This window comes from Phocoena phocoena, chromosome 10, assembly GCF_963924675.1.
Source record: "Phocoena phocoena chromosome 10, mPhoPho1.1, whole genome shotgun sequence".
NCBI classification, from domain to species: domain Eukaryota; kingdom Metazoa; phylum Chordata; class Mammalia; order Artiodactyla; family Phocoenidae; genus Phocoena; species Phocoena phocoena.
Window position 1 is genome coordinate 5,568,399 of NC_089228.1, and position 23,713 is coordinate 5,592,111.

The following is a 23,713-nucleotide window of genomic DNA, read 5'->3' on the forward strand; positions in this document are numbered from 1 at the left end:
TATTACCTCCTACTAAACCATGAGGTATTTCCCCACTGCCCTGTAGTATTTCAAGCTGTCTCTATTAGTAGTAAGAAGAGAAAAGGGAATTTCTTAATCCAGCATTATCTACGTGCGATTTGAAAAAGTGGTAATGGTCTGAGTCTGAGTAGCCGGAGACCCATCTCCGGGGGAATTCAGCTTGGCAGGGGAAGTGTTTTTTGTTTAACCACATACACATCAAGGAGACATCTCCCTTCTGATTCAGCAGCAGAAGTTTCCATGTCTCTGCCTATAGTGAACTGAACATTGCTCTAGAAAGAGAAAACATGGAAGAAACTTGGGTGAGCCGATCCACTTGTATTTTTCGTGTAGAAACTTTAGCCCTGTTGCCCAAGCAGTCAAAAACTTACCCTTTCCCCTTCAAGGAAAAATCTCATTCTTGGTTTTATTTAACTTTGTGGATGAGAATCTCATATTTAAAGTAGTCTTTTTTTTTTTTTTTTTAATCCTACTTGTTCCAGGAATGCGAATTTTGGTGAATTGCTTTCTTTGAATCTGCTGCTGTAGGTAATCATCCTGTTTCTAAAGTCACTCATTTAAAAGGCAGACTTTTTTTTTTTACATCTTTATTGGAGTATAATTGCTTTACAATGTTGTGTTAGTTTCTGCTGTACAACAAAGTGAATCAGCTATATGTATCCATATACTCCTGTATCCCCTGCCTCTGGAGCCTCCCTCCACCCTCCCTATTCCCACCCCTCTAAGTGTCATAAAGCACTGAACTGATCTCCCTGTGCTGTGCAGCTGCTTCCCACTAGCTACTATCTATTTTACATTTGGTAGGGTATGTATGTCAATGCTACTCTCTCACTTCATCCCAGCTTCCCCTTCCCACCCCCCCTGTGTCCTCAAGTCCGTTAGAGTGGTCTAAGCAGGAAGCCACCAGGCGTGTTTCCTGCGAAATTAACACTGCAGTTAGTTTAAAAGAATTTTTTTTCAGTGAACAAGAAACTGAAAACTTTCAAGGCACTTTCTGTTGGATTGTCTTTGTCATTGAGTAATAAGATATTTTCAGAATAAAACAAAGCATAATAAGCAGCCTGAGAGAGGAATATAGGGATTATTAGGAAATTGATACCACGTTAATTTTTTATGTCTGCAGGTGGTGAGGAAAAGCTTACTGGGGGGAAAAAAAAAAAAAAAGCTTACGGAAAGCTTGTCCAGGTTGATCTGTTGTTTAGTAGGTACCATACACGAGAGTGGTCTTCTAGGCTCCCTCCTTAATTGGGAGGAAGAAACTTTGATTCTGAAAGTTGAGTAGATGTGTGGGATGATGTGCTGTAGTCTGTTTGGTTTAAACATCTGCTGCTATTTTCCTTATTACGAAAGTTAACATTATTTTAACACCAAAATAAATACACAGGAAATGAAGAAAAGCACAGCAAAATCTGAGTGGTGTTTATAGTGGGCTGTTTATGTCCTAGTGGTTTTCTCAGTGTAAACATTGCACACATCTGCTCTGAACTCAAAAGGGTGTTTAGAAGATGGGCATAAATCTTAGATGGGATTTTTTTTTGGGGGGGGGTGTAAGAAAAGTTGGAATAGTTATTGTTCCTTTTAAGTCCAGCACTTTGAGAGTATTCGTATTAAATCTATCAGCTCACCAGCATTCCAGGGAAGTTATTTGCAAAATGGAATGTACAGTTGGTGGGCAGTGTTTGATTTCACTTAGGGCCCAGGCATGTTTCACGTCTCTTAAAAATAAGGGACAAAATAGTTTTCTGAATTTTTAGTCTTAAGAAGGTAAGATGTTGACGGTTAATTATTCTCTAGGTTAGTTGTACTGTTTTCCTTATTTGTATTAGAGCTCTACTCCACAAAATAAACCATGTGTCTGCACCATCTTTCCTCAGCCTCTCTAGGAACTTATACACAAATAGGTCTTTTTTAGCCAATTCTCTCATAGACTACAAGGTCTTCCTAAAACCCCACATTTAGGGTAGACTCCAGATGGCTTAGATATGGACTCTCTGCTTGGTGTCTGCTCCTGACTTTCACGGTAGAAATCCACAAGCATAATTGAAAAGAGAATTAAGGAAAAAAATGAACCACAAATAGATTTGGGGTGGGGACCTGTTGGGATAGGAGAAGATGATTGGCAAACGGCAGGAAGAATCTGCGTTTGGCTAACTTATGGAAACTAATTACCTTCATTGGTGATAAGCCAATTAGCAGAACTCTGCTTGGGTATTAATGTGTGTTTTCAAAAATCTCTGGTTTATTACTGAAATTCTCAACAGTTAGCCAGTTCATCATTCATCACCCTTCCTACTGTATGTTCAAATTATACCCACTTGAATCCCAGTTTTGCCTCTATCTCCTTGAAAAGGAGCCTTCATTTTTCCCCCTCTGAACTCCTGAGAATACGCCACTAATAGACCGAAAGCCTCATGAAGGCGGGGCTTTGTCTTGGTCACTGTATCCCTGAGTCCTGGCACAGTGCCTGGTGTGGCTCTCAGGAAGTGGTGGACTCAGAAATCAATGAAATCTCTCTGTCGGCAGCTGTGGTCGCTGCTGTATAATTTAGCACTTAATTTTATACTGTCTCATGTTCTCTAATTATCTAATTATTGCAGAGCTATCCAGGGCCTTAGATATAGCTAATACATTTGCCTTGTTTTTGCCAAGAAAACTGAGACCTAGAGAGAGGTAACTTGTCTGTCCGAGTTTATTCAGAAAGTTTGTGACAGAATTGAATTGAGGAGCAAAGTGGTTTCAGTTAGTCTGATTCTTCTATACCGCACCACCTCTCCAAAATTATTGGATGTCTTGCCTCCTTAATTAATCATCACCTCCTTGATGTTAGGGGCCATGCTCTGTCCCAGGGACCTTCACAGCCCGCAGCACAGGGACAGCATCTTGGGTCACGATGCACAGCTGAGTCTGACCTGGATTCTTCTTTGCTCTGAAACCAGTTGTTGGTCTAGGTGCCCAAACTCTTGTGATAATCAGGGAAGACGGTAATCAGGGCTCTAGGCGAGGAGAGTCCTCGGAATAAGCTTTCCTCGCTCCTTTGGCACGTCGCTTTGCTAACTTTGCTCTGACTGCAGGGGAGGAGGCCCTGTGTAGATGCCAGTCACAGAGAGTTTCCTCAAGGGACCAGGGAGCTGGTTTGACCATGGACTTTTCTCAAGATGGCTGATAGTTCTATTTACATAATTACTTAGTGCTGAAAACCTAGGTCTTAATAAGTGTACTCCTGGTTGGCCGTGGCTTTAAGCTGCTGTTAGTGATACTTTAATTATGGGTTAAGAGCCATTAAGGTGTAATTTGGTAGAAGAATTCTTCCCTTTTAATTTACTGGTGTGATTTATATTGGGAGAAAGGAAGAATAGATTGTATCTTCAGATCTTCTGAAAGTTTAAGAGAAGAGCATTATAAGTTCCTGGACTTTTAGAGCTGTTCATTGTTTCAGAACTTAATTATCACTTGTTTCATCACAGGCTACATATAAATGAATTTTCTGGAATTGAAAGGAAAATGTACACAACAAGGGTGGTTGAGTCGAGTGAGACCCTACTAGGGATGTGAGCGAGGCCCATGCCCTGCTGACGGATTTCTTTTGTTTTCTGCCAGTTTAACCAGCAGCAGTTTAATGGAGTCCTGGTTTCATTGTTCTTTGTCTAATGAGCTCAGAGGCATCAGGAAACTTAGGAGTGTCCGGGACTAGTGAGTTGAAAAGGGCACAGAGCAGAGCTGCTTTGTACTGGCTGTATTCTGTCCCCCGCCCCGAACATCAAGTGACCAGCTCTTCACCCAGGGGTGAGGTAAAGTATCTGCAGCTGTTTTGCTGTGGAAATTCATTTTTACTGTAGCTTTTAATTTGTACGAGAGGGTCGGGAGTGAGGGGGGAGGGGGGAAGGAGAGCTGGAGAGAGAGGGGGGAGGGGGGAGAGGAGGAGAGGTTGGGAGGAGCTTGGTTAATAAAACAAACTCAGGTGAACCCAAGAGCTCTCCGGCGGCGAGGACCTGGCCAGTATGTATTCCTTCTATCTGCAGTTTGGGAGGGAACGTGTGATTATCCCCTCCTTCCTTCCGGCTCCCCTCCCTTGTTTCTCTACCCTTTTCTGGAAGGATTATTTTACTTGGCTGTTTCTTGGAACCTACATCAGCTTTGTTTTGGAAGGCGGATTTCTCTTCCTTCCTTCCGCCTTACTTCACTCTCGTCCTCAGGGCCTTCAATTCCTAGGGTGTTTGGATTCGTTCGCTGTGAAGGAAGATTATTTTAACAACACACCGTAAGATATGAAGAAATTCCCCCTCTGCGTATGAGAAGATTCGATACCTCTCCTTAATAGTTTGGTTCTGCTTTATTGTGAGGATGTTGCAGAAAACTGGGTTTTGTCGTGAAGAAATTAGATCCAGATTTAGCACTTCTGCATGTACACAAAGATATAAAGTCAGTCTTACCAGGGATTGTTTCTGACTGTATCTGTTTTATCTCTGTATCTGCACGTTTATTCCGTGACTGTTTATATTTAGTGGTATCTATGTATATACTGGGCTCCTTGGAGCTGAGCTCAAGCCTTCCTCAGCAACGTCAGTTTGTCTTACAAAATAGTCCCTCTCCCTTTTATTTTTTAATCAATTCATATATCAGCCGCTCACCCCACCCCAGCCCCCCAAAAACTTCAACCACTTTATTTTTTTTTTTTTTTTTTTTTTTTTATGCGTTACGCGGGCCTCTCACTGTTGTGGCCTCTCCCGTTGCGGAGGACAGGCTCCGGACGCGCAGGCTCAGCGGCCATGGCTCACGGGCCCAGCCGCTCCGCGGCATGTGGGATCTTCCCAGACCGGGGCACGAACCCGTGTCCCCTGCATCGGCAGGCGGACTCTCAACCACTGCGCCACCAGGGAAGCCCCAACCACTTTATTTTAAGAGCAGAGTCTGAAATTTTGATTTTCTCTCTTTTGCTTTCTTTCTCTCTGCCTTCCTGAATGTTACATGTTCTCCTAAGTTCTGAGGGATTATTGCCATCAGTTTGCTTTCTTATCTTGCCTTTTCTGCATTTTCTTCCTTAGAATTCTGTAGATTGTTTTAATTTCAGTGTATTGTATACAGGATATGTTTTAATCCTAACAGTGTGAATCACTGCTAGTTGAAAGAACGTTTATTTATGCTAAACAAAATAGAAAATCTCTTCTGAAAGTTGTCTTTAATTTGTGGCTATTTATATGATCTTTTCTGAACTCTTAACATTTCACCCATCTGTTTGCAAAGAAGTCTGTAAACATAACAAACTGAAAAATATTTAGTAAGTGATTGGAGAAGGCTCAGTACTGTGCTTTTGTAACCCAGTATCCATTCTCTTAAACATGTATGGAATGCCTCTGCTCTGCTAAGGAATGTGTTAGGTCTTGGGTTGATCTTTCTCTGTCTGTGTCTGTCTCTCTGTGTGTGTCTCGGTCTCTTAGCATTTTTTGTTATGGAACATATATAGACATAAAAGTACATAAAACATATGTGTAATTTATAGTTTAAGAATAATCAACCTTGTAATCATAATCAGGTGAAGAAGTATTCGATCGCCTCCTTCAAGTATTCTCTCCCAGTCAGAATTCCTCCCGACCCCAAGAGGGCGTCGCAGTTGTAACTTGCTTTTCTTTATACGTTTACTACCTATGTGTGCCATTCTAGACAAATTAGCTTAATTTTGTCTGGTGGTTTTTTTTTTGGTTTTTTGTGGGTTATTTTTAGCCCTGTTTAATTGGAATTATCCTGTAAGTCTTCTCTGTGTCTTGTTTATGAGATCTTTTAAAGTAGTGGCCATGTCCTAAGAGGTTGTCTTCTCCATATGAAGCCTGCTTCTCGGGCGGGGGGCGGCTTCACCCTGGAACTTTCGCGGATGTCCCAGCCTCCCTTTTCACTCACCTGCTGCTCCCCTGTTAACAGACGTGGTGTTGCTTTGGTCTGAACTTTTTTTTCAGTCAGTATTTTGGTCACAGTCGTCACCACTGTTAAAGCCCACCAGCATCCATGTGTAATGGAAAATTGTGTGTTAGAAAAATTCTGCCCAGCACAGATGTAGAGAACAAACGTATGGACACCAAGAGGGGAAAGTGGCGGGGTGGGGGGGTGAGGGGTGGTGGGATGAATTGGGACATTGGGATTGACATGTATACACTGATGTGTATAAAATGGATAACTAATAACAACCTGCTGTATAAAAAAATAAATAAAATAAAATTCAAAGCAAAAATTCTGCCCAGTTTTGGAGAGCGCAGAACTGGGGGAGGGTGGGGGACACTTCTGGAGATACATAGGTTAATTAGGGTCTGAACAGAAACTTTAGTTGTGCATTAATGAGCAATTTGCTTGAAGGCTGAGACTTGTTACAAGTCAGCTTTGTCGCAGCGCCAGGTTTCCTTGGATGGTAATGCAGGGACTTTTAGATATACAGAAAAAGCTTAAATTGTTTGTTCCAGGACTCAAACAATACTCTGCATTGTATAGAGGTGGCTGCTGGAGAGCAACACAGAGCTGAAACAATAGTCGGCCTCATGCACCATCTAAAATTATGAATGAAGAAGGAGGATCATCCGTATGTATCCCTCTTGGTGTTTATTTTATATGTTTTGCATGAAAAGAGTTGCCTGTTAATTCTTCTTGGCTAATGATTAGATTTTAACGGAGTGAATTCCAGAATTGAATGGTTTGATGCGGGTGCTTTCTGCCGAGCAGTGCAGCAGTGTTCACACTCCCTCACCTTGTGCTGGACAGAGCCTGTGCTGTTTCCCTGTTAACAGTCGAGGGAGTGATGAGTGCAGATTTCTGCATGTTTCCCCCCCTTTGAAAACAAACACATCTTCCATGACGTGGCAGCCCTATTAAAGTGACAAGGGATTACTTTAAAATTTTATTTCGTTGTCGGCAGCTTTCTCCTGTACCCATTTTCTCCCTTTCTTACTATGCGTGTCCTTTTAAACTATTGTTTTTTTGGATGAGCAACTGATAAACTATTGGTTGACCCCACAGAGAACCGTGTTTTATTTCCCTGCTGAAAAGCTCTGACCTCTTTGCCAGTGCTTAAAATCACCCAGGACAGTGATTTGGGTAGCTTTTTAAAGAAATATGTAATAGCAGCTATCATACCAGGCTAGAAGTTCTATGGAGTGGAGGGTAAAAGGGATGGAAAATAGTAGTCATTCTCGGTGTGAAACCTATGTGAAGTTTTGTAACACTGCCCCACTGAATTCCCCATTGGGAACAATTACCACCAATTTCTGGAGATGATGATGGAGCCCTTTTTCTGTTAGAGGCTTTATTTCAATAAAGAGAGGGAAGCAGTAGAGTGAAGTAGAATTCCAGGACTAACAGCAGACATCAAATATTGCTCTTAGCGTCCAATAATAAATATAACACATAATGTATATATATATAAGTAAAATGATATATATATAAATATATTTTTACATATTCTCTCTATATAAATATATAAAATACACACACATACACACATGTGTATACCATACATGGTTTTATATTTTGTTCGACAGAGAGAGAGAATGAGAGAGAGCCTTCTTGTAGAGTGGGAAGAATCCTTATATACCATTTAAGGAGAAAATAGTGGAACCACCACATCTCCTTGGCTTTCCTGCCTGCAGGCTGTTCAGAATCTGACTCCATCCTTCTTTCCTTTCCCCTAGGCCCAGTGAAAGGCTGGTTCTTCTATTTATGCTCACAGGTCCCTACCCTCTGGCCTCAGGGACTTATCAGTGATTGGTTTCTTTTCTGATTTCCTTTCTTCCTCTTCTTGGGTCTTTCCCTTCATCATGTGCTTACGCACAAGTCTCTCCCAACTTTAAAACAAAAACTAACCCATCCCTAAACCTTGTGTTCCCTTTTTACCTATTAGATCTCTTTTCCTTGCCATCCAGGTTATCGGAAGAAGGTCAGTGTTCTCTGTTTAGCTTCTGTCCATTTGCTCCTCATTCCACCGTCATCTGATTTCTGTTCCCACGACTCCATTGAAATTTTTTTGGACAAGGTCACTAAATGTTACCCTCGTGGCACGTTCAGTGGACACTTGTTAGTCCTTGGTTGTTCCAGATTCTTAAAATTCTTACATCCCTTGGCTCAAAGACTTACCGGGTCCCCAGTCCATCGTGAACGAGGTGCTGTGCGCAGCATCGGCAGGGGCTTTATGTGCTCCTGGGGGTGGGTAGGAGGGTACATAAGAGGGAGGCAGGCTGATAAACATTTGTTCTGAGCTTGAGAATAGATTGGAAGGAAATAGGAGAAATAGGAGAGGACGTGACTGTGCGATGCTTTGGGCAAGAGGTGGTGGCAACCCAAGTCACAGCGGGGGTAGTGGAGTTGGAGAAGGCGGTAGATTTTAGAGATGTTTGGAGAGAAGACTGAAGGGCGTGGTTCTGGATGGGAGCAGGGGAAGAGGCAGATGACGGGAGGATAGTGGCTGCTTCCTCAGCTTCCGGCTTGTCCACGTGGAGGGATGGTGCTGCCATTTGCAGAGACGGGAAACACGGGGGGAAGACTGGGTTCTGTGGTGAGATTGTGAGTTTCGTGAGTTTAGTTTTGGGTGTGTTGAGTTTGAAGGATCTTTGAAATTTCAAAGGAGAGATAAGTATTAGAAAGTTGAGTATATAGGTTTAGAGCTCAGAGAAGTGGCCACTGCCGGAGATAGTAATTTGGGATAGAGAATAAGAATGGTCACCTAGGAACAAAGACTAGAATAAGAAGTTGAAGAGGTCCTAGGAACTCTTCTCTTAGTCAGGTCTCCATGGGTTTTCTTCATTAGCACTAAAATAACCACATCACTGATCCCACCTCTCATCACGTTCCCTCTGGGCCTTGGTCTGTAACATCACGGGAGTGTCATTCCTCATGTACCCTTCCAGCCTCATCCTCCACTACTCTGTCGCCCACGTCATGTCTCCCATCGCTCCTTCACCTGCACCTGTGGTCCACACACACCCGACTCCTTCCTTCCAGTGAGCCGTGGCCTCTTCCTGAAATTCCACCTCTTCTTTCTCATGACGCCTGTTAACCTCTCCCTCAAGGGCAGAGGCTTCTTCTGGAAAGTGACCCTCTTCACCCCTACCTTCTTGGCAGGGTTAGGTGTTGCGTTTGCATGGCGTGCCACGTGTGCTTCTGTCAGAGCATTTGTACTCACCTGTCTGCCTTGCTGTAAGCTCTGGGAGGGCCACGCCTTTGTCTTTGGTCTCTTTGTTCTTAGCATCAAGCACCGTGGTGTCTGCTTATGAGTGAATCCACTCCACTGTCTTTTCATTAAAGATAAAGAGACATTGGATTTGTGTGATTAGCCCAGGGATGCTCAGTTAGTTGAGAACACAAGGGAGTTTGTTAATCCTTAGAATGTTCTTAGAGGGGGGACAGAGAGCCAGGAAAAGGAGGCATAGGAAGGTTGGGGGGGCACTCTTTAAGGCTCAGTGTCTGTAGAGAAACATTTTGAAGTGGGCTGGTTGCTTAGAAATAACTGCCCCATCTCATCTGTTTTTTTGTTTTTAATAGAAGGGGCACAGCCCACTGGGGAGACACATTGATCTCATCATTTTATTTTTATATTTATTTATTTATTTGTTTGTTTGTTTTTGGCTGTGTTGGGTCTCCGTTGCTGTGCACAGGCTTTCTCTAGTTGCAACGAGCGGGGGCTACTCTTCGTTGCCGTGCGCAGGCTTCTCATTGCGGTGGCTTCTCTTGTTGTGGAGCGTGGGCTCTAGGTGTGCGGGCTTCCGTAGTTGTGGCGCGTGGGCTCAGTAGTTGTGGCACGTGGGCTCAGTAGTTGTGGCGCACTGGCTTAGTTGCTCCGCGGCATGTGGAATCTTCCCGGACCAGGGCTCGAACCCGTGTCTCCTGCATTGGCAGGCGGGTTCTTAACCACTGTGCCACCAGGGAAGCCCCTCATCTTGTTTTCTAATCACTTGCCTTTAGTCTATGAAGTGAACTGATCATTTATGGGAGAATATTTAATACCTGTTGCGTGCCAAGCACTGTTGTATGTCCTGGGGATGTAGATGTCAACAAAATAGACAGCAGGATCCCTGAGTTTTTGGAGCATAACAGCGAAGATGGGAGGCACACAATGAAGATGTAAATAAAGAAAGAAGGTAACTACAGGTCATGAAAAGCGTTATTATTACAGGTTGCTGTCTCTTAGCTGACTTACTGTTTACAGTAGTTTTATCCACACTCAAAAAGTGACTGCTTGCATTCCCAAGCTTTGCGTGGATGATTTCCCTTATTGTCTTGTGAAGGACTTAAACGTATGTTGAGGAGACTTGAAAAAAGTTTCCTTTGGAATCTTAGAAGTGTGGAGTCTCCTACTTGGTTTATTCACTGTGATCAGAGTCAGACTGCCTTGCTTCATTGTACCTGTCTGTTATATTGGGAACTAGTGTTTATTGCAGTCTTCTCAACTTAAAAAAACCCAAGGTAGTCAAATGGTTCATTTGGGTCCTAATAGGAATAAAATATATATTTAGAATTTACAAATTCAGTGAATTAAAAAAAAAAAAAAAGCCCAGGAAATCAGTGGATTAGTTGTATGTTCTTTTTAAACTACTCTAGTCAGACCTTAAAAGATATTGCCCTGTCTGGGATAGATCCTCCAGTAACCCAAAGGAATTTTTATTGGGAGCTCTTATTTTGTGATAACAGAGTGTTTGCTGAGGGCTAGACAAAAAGTCAGTCTTGGACTTCATGTGGATAATGGACTGGAGTGTCCCACCTGTTTGGTTTCCTTTTTTTCTTTCGTTTGCGTTGAGACATAATTAATTACGGTGAAATCTTAAGGGCATGGGTTCGAGAATTTTCCCCCTCTGTTTTTACTTTTTGTAACCACTACCCAGATCAAGACATAGCACATTTTCATCACCACAGAAAGTTCCTTCATGCCTCCTCGCTAGGCGGTACCCATCCCCCAGAGGTCACGTTACCACTGCTTCGACTCAGTGGTCGTGAATTAGTTTTGCAGGCTCTTGGGCTGCGCGTCAGTAGAATCATTTGATTCCAGCTTCTTGTGCTCGGCGTAATATTTCTGAGATTGGTCCACGTTGTTGCCCAGATCAGTAGTTTGTTCTCTTGGATTGCCCTGCTATAGTCTGTCACACGAGTATATCACAGTTTGCTTCTCTGTTCTCAGGTTGATGGACATTTGTCTTGTTTCCAGGTTTTAACCATTACCAATAAAGATGCTCTAAACAGCTGTTTCACGGTGGCAAAGGTATACCATAAAATGTGTTATTTTAGCCGTTTTTAGGGTACAGGTCAGTGGTATTCAGTCTGTTCACTTTGTGGTGCAGCCTCCGAACATTTTTACACAAGCCTTTTTGTGGACGTATGTGCTCCTTTCTCTTGGATAAATACTCATGGGTGGAATTGCTGGGTCATTGGGTAAGCTGAACTTTTTTTAGAAACTGCTCAACTGTTTTCCAAAGTGGTTGTACCATCTGACGCTCCCACCAGCAGCACCTAAGGGCTCCAGGAACTCTGTGTCCTCACCAGTACGGGGTGTCGCCAGTCTTAAATTTTAGCCCTGCTGGGGGTTTATCATTGGACACTATCCAGGTATTTTTCACTGTTAACTTATAATCCGTTACTTATTGGAATACCTACTAGGACACTGCTGATCGGTATGACGTGCCAAAATACATAGTCTCTGCTTTGGGTGAGTTGATGGTCTCAGTTAGAGGCTGGAATATGTATGTTTGTTGTCTAATTGCAGGGCAGAGGTAGTGATTTTGGTATTGTTCAAAGGAGGGGTTGTTTTTCCAAGTGGGTAAATCCAAAGCCATGGAAACCAGGAGGCAGCCAGAGTGAGAGATGTGAACAAACACCAACGTGGCACAGAGGCCTCTTTTTTTGGAAACACTTTCCCGTAGTATAGTGTTGCTTTGCTTTAGTTCACGTTGGGTAATGATTCATCCACCCACTGGCCTGTTAAAAGAAAGCTCGGGGATTAAGGTCTCTCAGCTCCAGTTTGATTTATCTCCTGGTTTACCTCCCATTCCCTCTTTAGGTTCTTTTAATCTGTGCCCCGCCCCCCCCCCCTTTCGAATGCCCTCCACGCTCCTTTCCAGCAACATGAATTCTATATATCCTTCAGCCTCCATTTATAAAACTTTACCTGAAACTTTTTATAGGCAGGAATAGTACCGTAACCTGTTAAGTTCTCAATTCCTGGCAAGATGCCTTGTTGTCTTTCAATGTCTGATGATGTTTATATCCTTCTCTTTTGAGTTTCTGTAGAGTTTACAGCCTGTAATATTCATTTAGCAGTTAGATTACCTTGTATTTTGTTATCTTTAATGTAAATACAGCGTGACATCGAAAGCAAACAAATGTAACAGCTTCCATCTAAATAGGTAAGGTGCTGAAGCTTGTCTTCAAAATAGTTACCCTGGAAAATTACACACTTAACCCTGTGATGATCTCATTCCGAGAACACTGCCGGTGATTTAGAAGTTGCCTTCATGGTCCGAGATACATTCTTTTGACTATTTTAAACAGTTACCAGTAATTAAATATATATATTAGATACTTGCAGAGGGCTCATTCTCTGCCAGGCTCAGTTCTATGTAAGTGTGCCTATAAAATGATGAGCTGCTTTTTCCTATGTCATTCTAAAGCCAGTTCCACAAGTGGAGTTTGAAAATATATTTTAATCAGTGACAGTTTTCTTTGGAATAAGTAGGTTCAAGTCATTCCAGAATGACTGCCTTGGAAATGACAACACTCATTTGCATGCTTACCAATAATTTTTAAAATTCAGTTTTATTGGGGTGTGTGTGTGTGTGTGTGTGTGTGTGTGTGTGTGTACACATACGCAAGGCAAGGAGTCTACTATCTTTTGTGTATCCCGCTGCTAGTAAGTAGCACATCTTGCTGTGTCGTGGCCGGCACTAAGTGAGTGCGTGGTGATGTGAGATCACAGAGCCCTTATTTTAGAGGGCTGAGATAATTTGGCTGTTATGCGAGGTAGACTTGACAATCTCTGGCTTCATCTGTGTACTGTTGAGCTTTGCTCACTCATTTGTATGTTTGTGAAGTTCTAGCAACATGTTCTTCAGCTCCCTTTATGGAAGATTTGAATGCTGTCTAGTTTGCCTGTGAGGGATTTTCTGTAGAATGACTCCCCCATTCCCATCGCTGATGGGGGATAATCACAGCTTATAGTGGTCACAGTGGTGTCCAGAGTACAGTTCAGGGAATAGTTGGTGCACCTTAAAATACTTATTGCTGCCTTTAAAGGTTTTGAAATCTTCAGCTGTGCTAGGTCTTATGTGTCATGAGGAAAAAAAAAAAAAAAAAATCAAGTTCCTGCCCTTCCCAGGGCTTATCTTTTAAGTAACAAGAGGAGAGCGGGAGAAACTCCGGTGACATGAGTGACACGGGGACACATACATACCCATACAGGGACTCGTGTTGTTTTGATTTTGTGGTGTGTATGTGTTTGTGCGTGTGTGTTTTGCACAGTTTATTTCTTTGGGTTTAGAAACTTTCCCTTCTGTGTTTGATTCATCTCACTTTGGTTACATTGTAGCCGTGACGGTTGATGGACTAATTGTTCTAATGTGCAGGGTTTATCTTGAGAATCTTGGAAAGATAAGGAGCCACCATATTTACTGTCCTCCATGTTGGCTCTGTTTCTGCTATAGCTTTTAAAAGATGAGAGCTGTTTTTTTAATCTAGTGTTTTTTTAACAGCTTTACTGAGATATAATTTGCATATCATAAAATTCTCCCGTTTAAAATGTACAGTTCAGTGGTTTTTTGTATATTCGCAGAATTGTGCAACCATCACCCCGATCTAAGATTAGAACATTTTCATCAGTGTCAAAAGAAATCTTGTTCCCACTGGCAGTCCCTCTTCATTCCTTCCCTTCCTCCCGGGCCCTGGTAACCACTGGTTTACTTTCTGTCTCTATAGAGCTGCATGTTCTGAATGTTTCATGTAAATGGAATCATATCATACATGGGTTTTTGTGACTGGCTTCTTGCACTTAGCATAATGAAAGGCTCACTCATGCTGTAGCAGGTGTCACTGCTTCATTCTTTTCTATGGCTGAATAATAGTCCCTTGTATGGATGGGTCACATTTTATTTATCCAAAAGTTAATGTTTTTTAAGAAGCAGTAACAGCTCCTGGATAGAGGTTAGGCTGAGCAGTTATACAGACTATGATGTCTTCTTCAGCCCTGAAAAGCAGAAGAAAAGCAAACCGTTTTGTTTGCTGATCTACACTTGAACCCCAGCAAAATGTCATGGTCACAGTCCTATGGTATAACCCCCTGGTGCAGTAGCATGCTTTATTTTCAGTATCTGAGTGATAATTTCTGCTCACAGGTAGACTGACAGTCTCTGCCTTTGTCTTTATTCTGTTCAGTTTTGGGCACTCACTTATACGTTGCACAGATGGCTCTAGAGGAAGATGGTAGTTTCCTTGCTGTCAAGTAATTTGCACTTTAGTTGTGGTGATTTATATACACACATCTCAGTGTATGTGTGTGTGTGTGTGTGTGTATGTATGGCAGTGAAATTGGAGTTTCTGTGTTAGACCTCTAATTTTACATGGATGTCTATTGATAGGTATGTATGTATATTTAGAACATTTCTATTATATATAAAGTTAAAAAATATATATCTATACATATGTACCCACATAGATAGATAGGTAGGTAGGTAGGTAGAAGGAAGGTCTTTGGCACTTCAAAGATTTCAGAACCATAATGTCATTCAACCTGAACCATAATGGATTATCAACCAAGTGTTCTGTAGTTTTGTTCTCAGTTATCGTGGGGTTAGATAAGGTAGACTGCTGAATGCTAGCAGTCCTACCTAGGAGGCCCACTCATAGGATAAAAGAGATGTGCTACTGACATTCACACGTAAGTCCTGCGTACTGTGTTTAATGATGTCACCTGGTTTTTCAATTTATTTGTGCTTTGTAATAAACTTGGTATATCTAGACATTTGCAGGTTTCTTTCCCGTTTTTTTTGCCGTACGCGGGCCTCTCACTGTCGTGGCCTCTCCCGTTGCGGAGCACAGGCTCTGGACGCACGGGCTCAGCGGCCATGGCTCACGGGCCCAGCCGCTCCACGGCATGTGGGATCTTCGCGGACCGGGGCACGAACCCGTGTCCCCTGTATCGGCAGGCAGACTCTCAACCACTGCGCCACCAGGGAAGCCCTGCAGGTTTCTTTAAAAGAAAAACAACCACCTTGTAATCAGATGTCTGCAAGATGACTTCTAGGATAAGTGTTTCCCTCAGTACAGATTCTCTTTGAATTTTTGTTAAAAAGCTTTCACGTATTTAAAATATCTAAAAAGGTTCTATACTTTGTATCTCTGACATTCATGGAAACATCACCTCTTGTTAAAGTCTTCCATAAATGTTGCAGTCTTTGTGATTATTCCCCTTTAGAGTGTTGAGTCCAACTGGTATAAAAAATTTTCTGAATGCTCAGGGTACTGTTAGGACTTTGTCACTCATGTGAGCTTTTTGGATGTCTAAATGACGCCTACCCTGACAGATATTTCCTGACATTCATTTTACTTGCAGGATTTCTCTCGTGTGGTTTCTCTGCTGTACAATAAAGTATGACTTCTGGGAAAAAAAGAAAGAAAATGTGTGGCCACAGGTCAGGAGCCATTCCTCTGTCATGAAGCAGCGTTGGAAAAGCAACCTGGGACAAAAGAAAGAGCCTCTGGCCCTTTTGAATTTTGGGAGACAGAAACCTTTAGAAATGAGCATGAGATTCTTTGTAAATTATTTTATTTCTTATTTTATGAATGTCCCCAGCCTGAAATGAGATGTCTTAAAAGGCAGATCTAGCAAAGGGCGTTTTGACCTCCTCCGCTGACGCCACTTACCCGGGCCTGTTCTTAACTCAGTCCGCAGCTTGCCCGGGAGTGATCGCCGCGGCCTTAAGTTAATCCTGGGGAGCCAGCTGGGCGCACACTGGCCCTCTCCTGCTCAGCCAGGTGAGACTAGTGTCTGCAGTTAGAGTTGAGGTTCCTCTGCTTCCCTGCCCCTCTCAGTTTTCTAGGCTTGGAGAAATTTACAAATCAGTAGCCGTGGACTCCATCTGCAAAGCTTTTATTGAACATCTCAGGGTCCTAATCCAAAGCTTTTGGGGCAATGAGTTGTTTTATTATGTAGGAGACATGTAGGAACTCTATGGCAGTAAATGCATGACAGGGGATATAGGGCAGCCGATGGTGAACCCATGTTCCTTCTGGGGAAACTGAGGTATCGGTGAGGGTCCCCTCGCTGAGGTGCTGAACTCTAAAGAGGTGAACATTTAAAATAATAAGGCAGAGGAGTATCAGTACATCATTGTTTGAAAACAGGGTCTCCTAAAGGTGGTGTTTAGGTATTTGACCTGTGACCGTTGGCTGGAGGAACCAGGACGGCCGAAGTCTTGCTGTCTGTACCCCTGGTGCCTCGGGCATTTCCCGATCAGATGCTTGAGCCTTGAGATACTCAGTTATCAGTTCTCCTTTCCAGCGTCCACATCACTGTACAGACACCCCTTAGGCAGCTGGAAATGTTTGATCAGAATATTGGTTGATCATAGTATTGATCAGTTTTGAAAGTGGAAGAGGCACAAGAGAAGATACCCACTAGCGGGCATGGGAGCGTCTGGGGGGCATGCTTAATGACAGATTCTGAGGGTCCCTGGACCCCCTGGGACTGGGTTCGGGCCTAGGAATATGCATTTTAAACAAGCATCTCAGGGGATTCTGATACAGGTGGTCCGGGGACCACACATTGAAAAACATTGTACCGAGTGGTGAGTAGGAGGAGCTGAATGAGACAAAATAAGGAAAATCCCCACAGACGATGGACGTAAACTGAGAACCGCTTTTGCTTTAAGTAGGAGCTTGGTGTAGATCATGATCAGACTTAACCAAAAGTTAATTTACTCCCAAATTTTCAGGAATACATTTGTCACATGAAGTCAGTTTCACCTGAAAAATATTCAGCATCTTACAGAAAACCCCGAGAGAAAGAATGTAATTCCTCCTTAGTATACAACACCTATTTTTATTTTTGGCTGCGTTGGGTCTTCGTTGCTGCGCGTGGGCTTTTCTCTGGTTGCGGCGAGCGGGGGCTACTCTTCGTTGTGGTGCGCGGGCTTCTCACTGGGGTGGTTTCTCTTTTTGCAGAGCACGGGCTCTAGGCACACAGACTTCAGGAGTTGCAGCACGTGGGCTCAGTAGTTGCGGCACACGGGCCCTAGAGCGTGTGGGTTCAATAGTTGTGGCACATGGGCTCAGTAGTTGTGGCTCGCGGGCTCTAGAGCACAGGCTCAGTAGTTGTGGCGCATGGGCTTAGTTGCTCTGCGGCATGTGGGATCTTCCTGGACCAGGGAGCGAACACGTGTCCCCTGCATCGGCAGGCGGATTCTTAACCACTGCGCCACCAGGGTAGTCCCTACAACACCTATTTTAAACTTTTTGCTAAAATAAGATCCTTTGCTGCTTCTGCTTCATACATCCTTCCTCTTATTCCTCCCAAGCAAGTCCCCGGTGCTTTGACAGTGTTCCAGTAGACGATCTGTGGTCTCAGTGGGGGTACCCCAATAATGTGTGGGTGAATGTGGAAGCAAGGATTTGGATGTGAATGAGTTGGCATCCCTTCCTCCATCTCGGTTTATCACCTCTGGGCTTTCAGCCACCTCTGGGATTCATAATAGGTGTAATGTGAGAATCTTCAGTGAATGTCCATCCGCCTCTGAGAGGTTGGAGCATTAGCCATTTAAGTTATTTGCCGAAATACCGAGTGCTTATGTTAATTGGATCATCAAAGACTGAACATCCCTGAATGAGTATAAGAAAGAAAATGCAAGTCTTTCAGGCCTCAGCTCTCAAGGCAACAGATGGAAACCTCTCAATTACATGAGCTCACATCTGTCCCTCTGATTTGACTGGGACTGTGCCACAATGTGCTGTGGAATTAGTGATTCTGTAATCCCTGGAAAGCACGGTTGAAGTGAGATTGACAAAGAGCTAGACCCTCAAGGTTAACGGCATAGGGAGAACAAGAAGCCTGGAGAACTAATAGTGAAATACAAATGTCAGTGGTTGCAAACTGCTCCTCCATTTAATTTGCTGGAAGTTAGTAAAGTCTAGTAGACCCCAAATTAGAATGTTTCAGTATTGCTTTGTTTCTTCATTAGTCTAATTCCCGTTGACCTTATGTCAAGGCTAAAACAATTTACAAGCACGGCTAGCATGGGAACAGTTTTAATGACTATTGTCAGCATGGTTTTAAAGGAAATAGGTTGGCAAAACATATGTAGGTTCTTAAACCTATTAATAGTGTGAAATTTTATTTCTTTGTTTTGTTAAACCATTAACATAAGGCTTTGGGGGATGGATTGAATTTCTGAAATGCCAGAATGTCCATGGTGAATATCACTGTTATTTATTATTTAGGAGTTTGCTACCCAGGTGTATGCAGTGGGTATTTAGCAATGGATGGGGCCTCATTCTACATAGGCCGGCCTATCAAGAAACGGAATGGCAAGATAGTGGCTTTTAGGAGAGCATTTGTAATAAAATTTGCATACCTTATAAACGGAATTAAGAGTAAGGATCAGATTTTTGTTCCTATGCCTGAAGGACATAGATAAGGGGAAAAATAGATTTGAATAAAAAGACAGGATCGGAGGACATTTTTACAAAGCAAATATCTGATAGGGGACTTGTGTGTAGAAGATATAAAAAAACTCTGACACCTCAACTTTAAGAAGACATACAGATGGTCAACAGGCACGTGAAAGGACGCTCAGCGTCATTAGTCATTAGGAAATTGCAAATCAGGACTACAGTGAGATACAACATCATACGCACTAAAATGGCTAAAATAAAAAAGACGATGACGTGTGGGTGAGGGTCTGGAGACGTTGGAACCCTCCTATGATACTGGTAGGAATTTAAAATGCTGCAAAAGCCCCTTTGGAAAGCAGTGGCATTTTTCTCAAAATGTTAAAACACAGAGTTGCCGTTAGGTCCAGCAGTTCCATTCCTAGGTGTATAGCCGAGAGAACTGAAAACATAGCCTCACAAAAATCTGTCCACGAACATCCATAGCAGCATTATTTATAATAGCCAAAAAGTAGAATCAATCCAAATGCCCATCACCTGGTAAGTGGATAACTAGAATGTGGTATATGTCATATGATGGAATATGATTTGGCAGTAAAAACGGATGTATTGGCATAGATCATGGATGAACCTTGAAAACACTATGCTAAGTGAAAGAAGTCTGACACACCAGACTACACGTGTGATTCTGTTTCTATGAAATATGTCCTGAATAGGCAGATCTATAGAGATAGAAAGTAGGTGCATGGTTGCCGGAGAGTAGGGGTCAGGGGCAGCGTGGGGAGTGGCTGCTAAGGGGTATGAGTTTCTTTCTGGGGGGATGAAGTATTCCGCCCTCAGACTGTGGTGATTGTTGTACGACCCTATGAATACACTAAAACACATGGAATCGGGCACTTTATTTTATTTATTTATTTTTAAACATCTTTATTGGAGTATAATTGCTTTACAATGGTGTGTTAGTTTCTGCTTTATAACAAAGTGAATCAGGTGTACGTATACATATGTCCCCACATCTCTTCCCTCTTGCGTCTCCCTCCCTCCCACCCTAATCGGGCACTTTAAATGGGTGAATTTTATGGTATGTGAATTGTATTGCAGTAAAGCTCTTGTAAAATTTGGAGATGTTACAAGTGGAGAAGTGGAGAATATTGTTTGTTACTGTTACTCCGTTCGTTTGACTCTTAGCAAAGTTCTACGTGTGCATTTGCTCACGTGAAAATACTTTGCGAAGTACCGTTAGCTTGATTATGAGCCTCACTGATGGCACCTGTAGCCAGTGCCGTGGGTGTCTGAGAGCTAGGCTTTGTGTCTGGTGCTAAGGGACCTTCCTTGCTGAACACGATACACAGCTCTTCTCAAGGAGCTGACAGTCAAGTATCGTGCTTTCTTTATAATCACTGCCAGCCATCTTATAGAGAAACAAATCAGTGCCGTGCATGTTGTAAATTAAGATAATCTTTACAGAGAATAAGTGGTGTGTTTGTCAGGGTCGGGTGTTTGGAGGCTGGGGGTGAGGAGAGGAGGGGATGGAATTCCAGGGGAAGCAGTTGACAAGGACAGGTGTGCAGATGGCCACGTGTCCACGTGAGTGTGCTGCTTTCCGGCTCGAGCCTAGCCGTTTGCTCCGCGTGGCCTGAGGGATGAAGTCCACGCTCTTTCCTGAGTGTGGCCAGTGAAACTGGCCACTCCGGAACTTCCATGCAGGGCCGCTTCTGTGGGGGCAGTCTGATTGGAAGCGGGCGGAGGGAGGGCTCACGGACTTGATTGGCGCCCGCCTGCATAGCAAACTAAGTTTTTACCCACAGTCATTGATTTGAGGGGGCCTTGGAGGCGCTAAAGCCTTTGCACGACCCAAGTCTAAGCTGTCCCCCTTACACCACTGTCTGTGGGGCTTTCTTTTCTCTGCCTTGTCCTCTCCTGTGCTTTCACCGGCCCTGTGCGCTCCAGCAGCTCAGGGGTGCCATGCTGTTTCCCACCACCCTGTGCCCACTGGCAAACTCCTACTCATCCTTCAACACCCACCTGGAGTGCACTCGGATCCACTAAGCCTCTCCAAAGGCCTGTGACCTTGGCCAAGTTGCCAAGCCACTTTTTGCTTCCATTTTCTCTTCTGAAAGGTAAGACTAATAATAGAGCCTACTCCACAGGTAATTAGGAAGATGAAATGAAATTCGTGCACATAATGCTCTTGGCCCCAAGGAAATGCTCCTGAATGGTTACCCATCCTCCTGATTATTCATTTCAGGCAGAGGTGGGTGGCAGGCTCCCTCCTCTGCTTCCTGGGCACTAACATGCAAGTCCTTTACTAACAGTAAATTACAGGGGAGAACCTGTAAATTCCCTGAAAAGTCTGCAGTATGGCCACAGCTGTACAGATAAGGCTGTTCCCTGTGTTAAAGGGGTTGGGTGGTGGGGTTCACAGTCACCTGTTTTAACAGTCACTCCAGGGAGTCTGTCTGAGGAAGGAGATTCGATTAAGTCACTTAAGGGCCCCTGAGAATGTAAGACCTTTCCTGCCCACAGGAGCTTCGTCTGCCCAGGTGCCTGGTGTGGGTAGAGGGAGCGGATGGGGTGAGCTGAGGGGGACTGTGGTGGAGCCAGAAATGACCTGGTGTCCCTGCTCTTCCTCCACAGCCCATCGTGGCTCTAGACTAGCTCTGCTCCCACCCGAGGTCCTCGAGAAAGTCTGGGGGGCCCTTTGCCTCAACGCACTAAGGATCCTTCATTAAACTCCTGGGGAAAGCAGACTTCCTGCTACGGCCAAGATCTCTCAGAATTAAGATTTATTTCAGGACACACCTCAGGGGCATAAGGAGGAACTGTTTAAATATAATTGTACACGGCTTTAGATGTGCCAACTTCCTCAGCAGTCCTTGAACCTTGTTACATTTAAAACTTTCCATCTTTTCAAGTGCGGACCTGATGTACGTCACTTGATGTTTTGGGGTTACGTACGCCCCTGTACACGCAGGAGGAAAACATTTGAATTTGTGTTCGTTGTTGTGGTTCTACTGTGCGTAACCGATCCCAGGTATCTGGCCCTCCGGAGGCCACCTCGTGTCCCTCACAGCCGCCTGTCCTCGGGGCCCAGCCTCTCGCTGTTTGCGCACCTGAGCTCAGCTGCCCTTTGAAGTGGAGGGCAGGCCTTTTCATCTGCCTTCATTTTCACTTAAGGACAGCCCAGCCTTTGATCCGCTCCATTTTCCTCTTTCTTTTGCTTCTTAATGAGTCACTTGGAGGTGAGGAGAGACCTGAAGTATGGGCCCCCAAAGGTCACAACTTTTTAAGCACAATGGTTGTTTGACCTTCATATCTTAAGCAAACATGCCCCAGGGAGTCAGCCCTCCTTGGCCTCCCATTGATAAAATTCGCTTACGGGGATAATGTAAACTTAAAAGGAGAGGTTGGGGTGGGGAGGGGAGCGAGAAGTAGAAGGAAAATGTCAACAGCACACGCCCCCAACATTTGAAGTTGTTTCATTTGGGGGACCTCCCCGCCTTCACACTGAGCAGCAAGTGGGCCTTTAGGGTTTTGGAAACACATTAAATTCTACCTGCCGGTGGAATATTTGTTTTCAGATGAACTTTTAGGACTTTTTAGATTAGTATCTAACAGTATCTTTTCTTGGAACTTGGTGAAGATACAACAAGTTCTCCTTGGTTGGATATAGTTTTTATAAGCATCTTGTAAGATTTCATAAGGAAATCAAAGATTTCCAACTAATATGAAAACCTAGGGTACAGATTTGCAGTAGTCCCTTCAGAAAGCAGCTCTCACATTCCCATATTCTTTGGTTGTGCTGTACACCATGGCTATGCATTTTTCTTAATACGAAAGGAAAATATGTTTCGACATTAAATACTCTTTTCTGTGTGTGACATTAGCTGTGTGCCTCTCCAGTGTTTTCGTGCTGTTTCTAGCTGGTCAGTATACTTTGAGACTTCAGTTTCGATAGTCTCTTCGTTTGCAGTTGGGGAATGCAAACATCTTTTAATAATAGCTTATGCAAACTATAACTGTTGAAGTAAGTTTGTACGTAAAAGGACTGCAAAATTTACTGGGTACCGTGAGAAAACCAACATAACAGTATGTTAGCTTGGCATCCATTCAGTGAATGATGGCAGTGTGATAATTTTTTTAGGATTGGTTTATTTTAACATAGGGTGAGTTTCATATGAGTCTGCTTTAAATTACCATTGCAAAGTTTTCTTTTATGAAAATGCATTATTATTTGAGGTATTTGACAGTTGTTCTTCACAACTCAGTTGTTACCCAGAAAATATCTATTGAATGAATGTCAATTAATCGTGGGTAATCGGAAGCTGTTAGCACAATCCCTGCCAGTAAAACGCTGGACATCAACATTATTTTACTTCAAGAAAATTTGGTATGCTGATTTTTTTTCCTCCAACAATAAAAATCATCTTATTAGAATATTAAATGTGTCCACTGACAGTGGATGTAGAAGGTTAACTAAACTTTGTTAGATCAACCTGTGGAACTTAACATATGGAGTTATACTGCTAACTCAATCTTTATTTTCCCTCTTACGTGTTGATAAGTCAGAAAAAATGTAGCTCTCTGGCTTCTTCAGTTCATTTTAGTTTCACAACTTATAAAGAAGCAAAGATCAGCGAGTGTTGAGGGAACGATTAGGAAGAAGATGAGGGTGGTCTGTTTTGAAAGGATCAGGTGAAGGTACAGGCTGAAACACTGTCCAGTTCTCTGATCGTCCCTTAAAATGTCCCTTGGACTGGCCTCTTCTCCCCCCTCATGGGTATGAACATTGGTGCCCCGCCCCCGATGCATTGCTGCCCTGCCCCCTGGCTCAGGTGTGTCCATCCGAGCAGCTCAGCATCATCAGACCACCCTTCTCTGAAGCTCTTCTTCCGCTGTGTGAGCACTCACAGAGGCTCTGTCCAGTTGTCTGCCATCAGGTCTGAGCTCTGCCTGTGCTCAGAGCCCTTTATTATCTGACCCATCGATCTGTTTAGCCAGTTACTCTTAACCAACGGAAGAAACGAGCCCTTTGTTCCAGTTAGATTGATCTCACACACACATGACGACGCCGTTC

At 43.4% G+C, this 23,713-nt stretch overlaps 1 protein-coding gene across 2 annotated transcripts in view; it reads left to right on the forward strand.

Moving 5' to 3' along the window:
* The window catches only part of VGLL4 (vestigial like family member 4), a 139,986-nt gene that overhangs the window by 61,888 nt on the left and 54,385 nt on the right, over positions 1–23,713 (forward strand). The gene's annotated exons all lie outside the window — the stretch shown is intronic.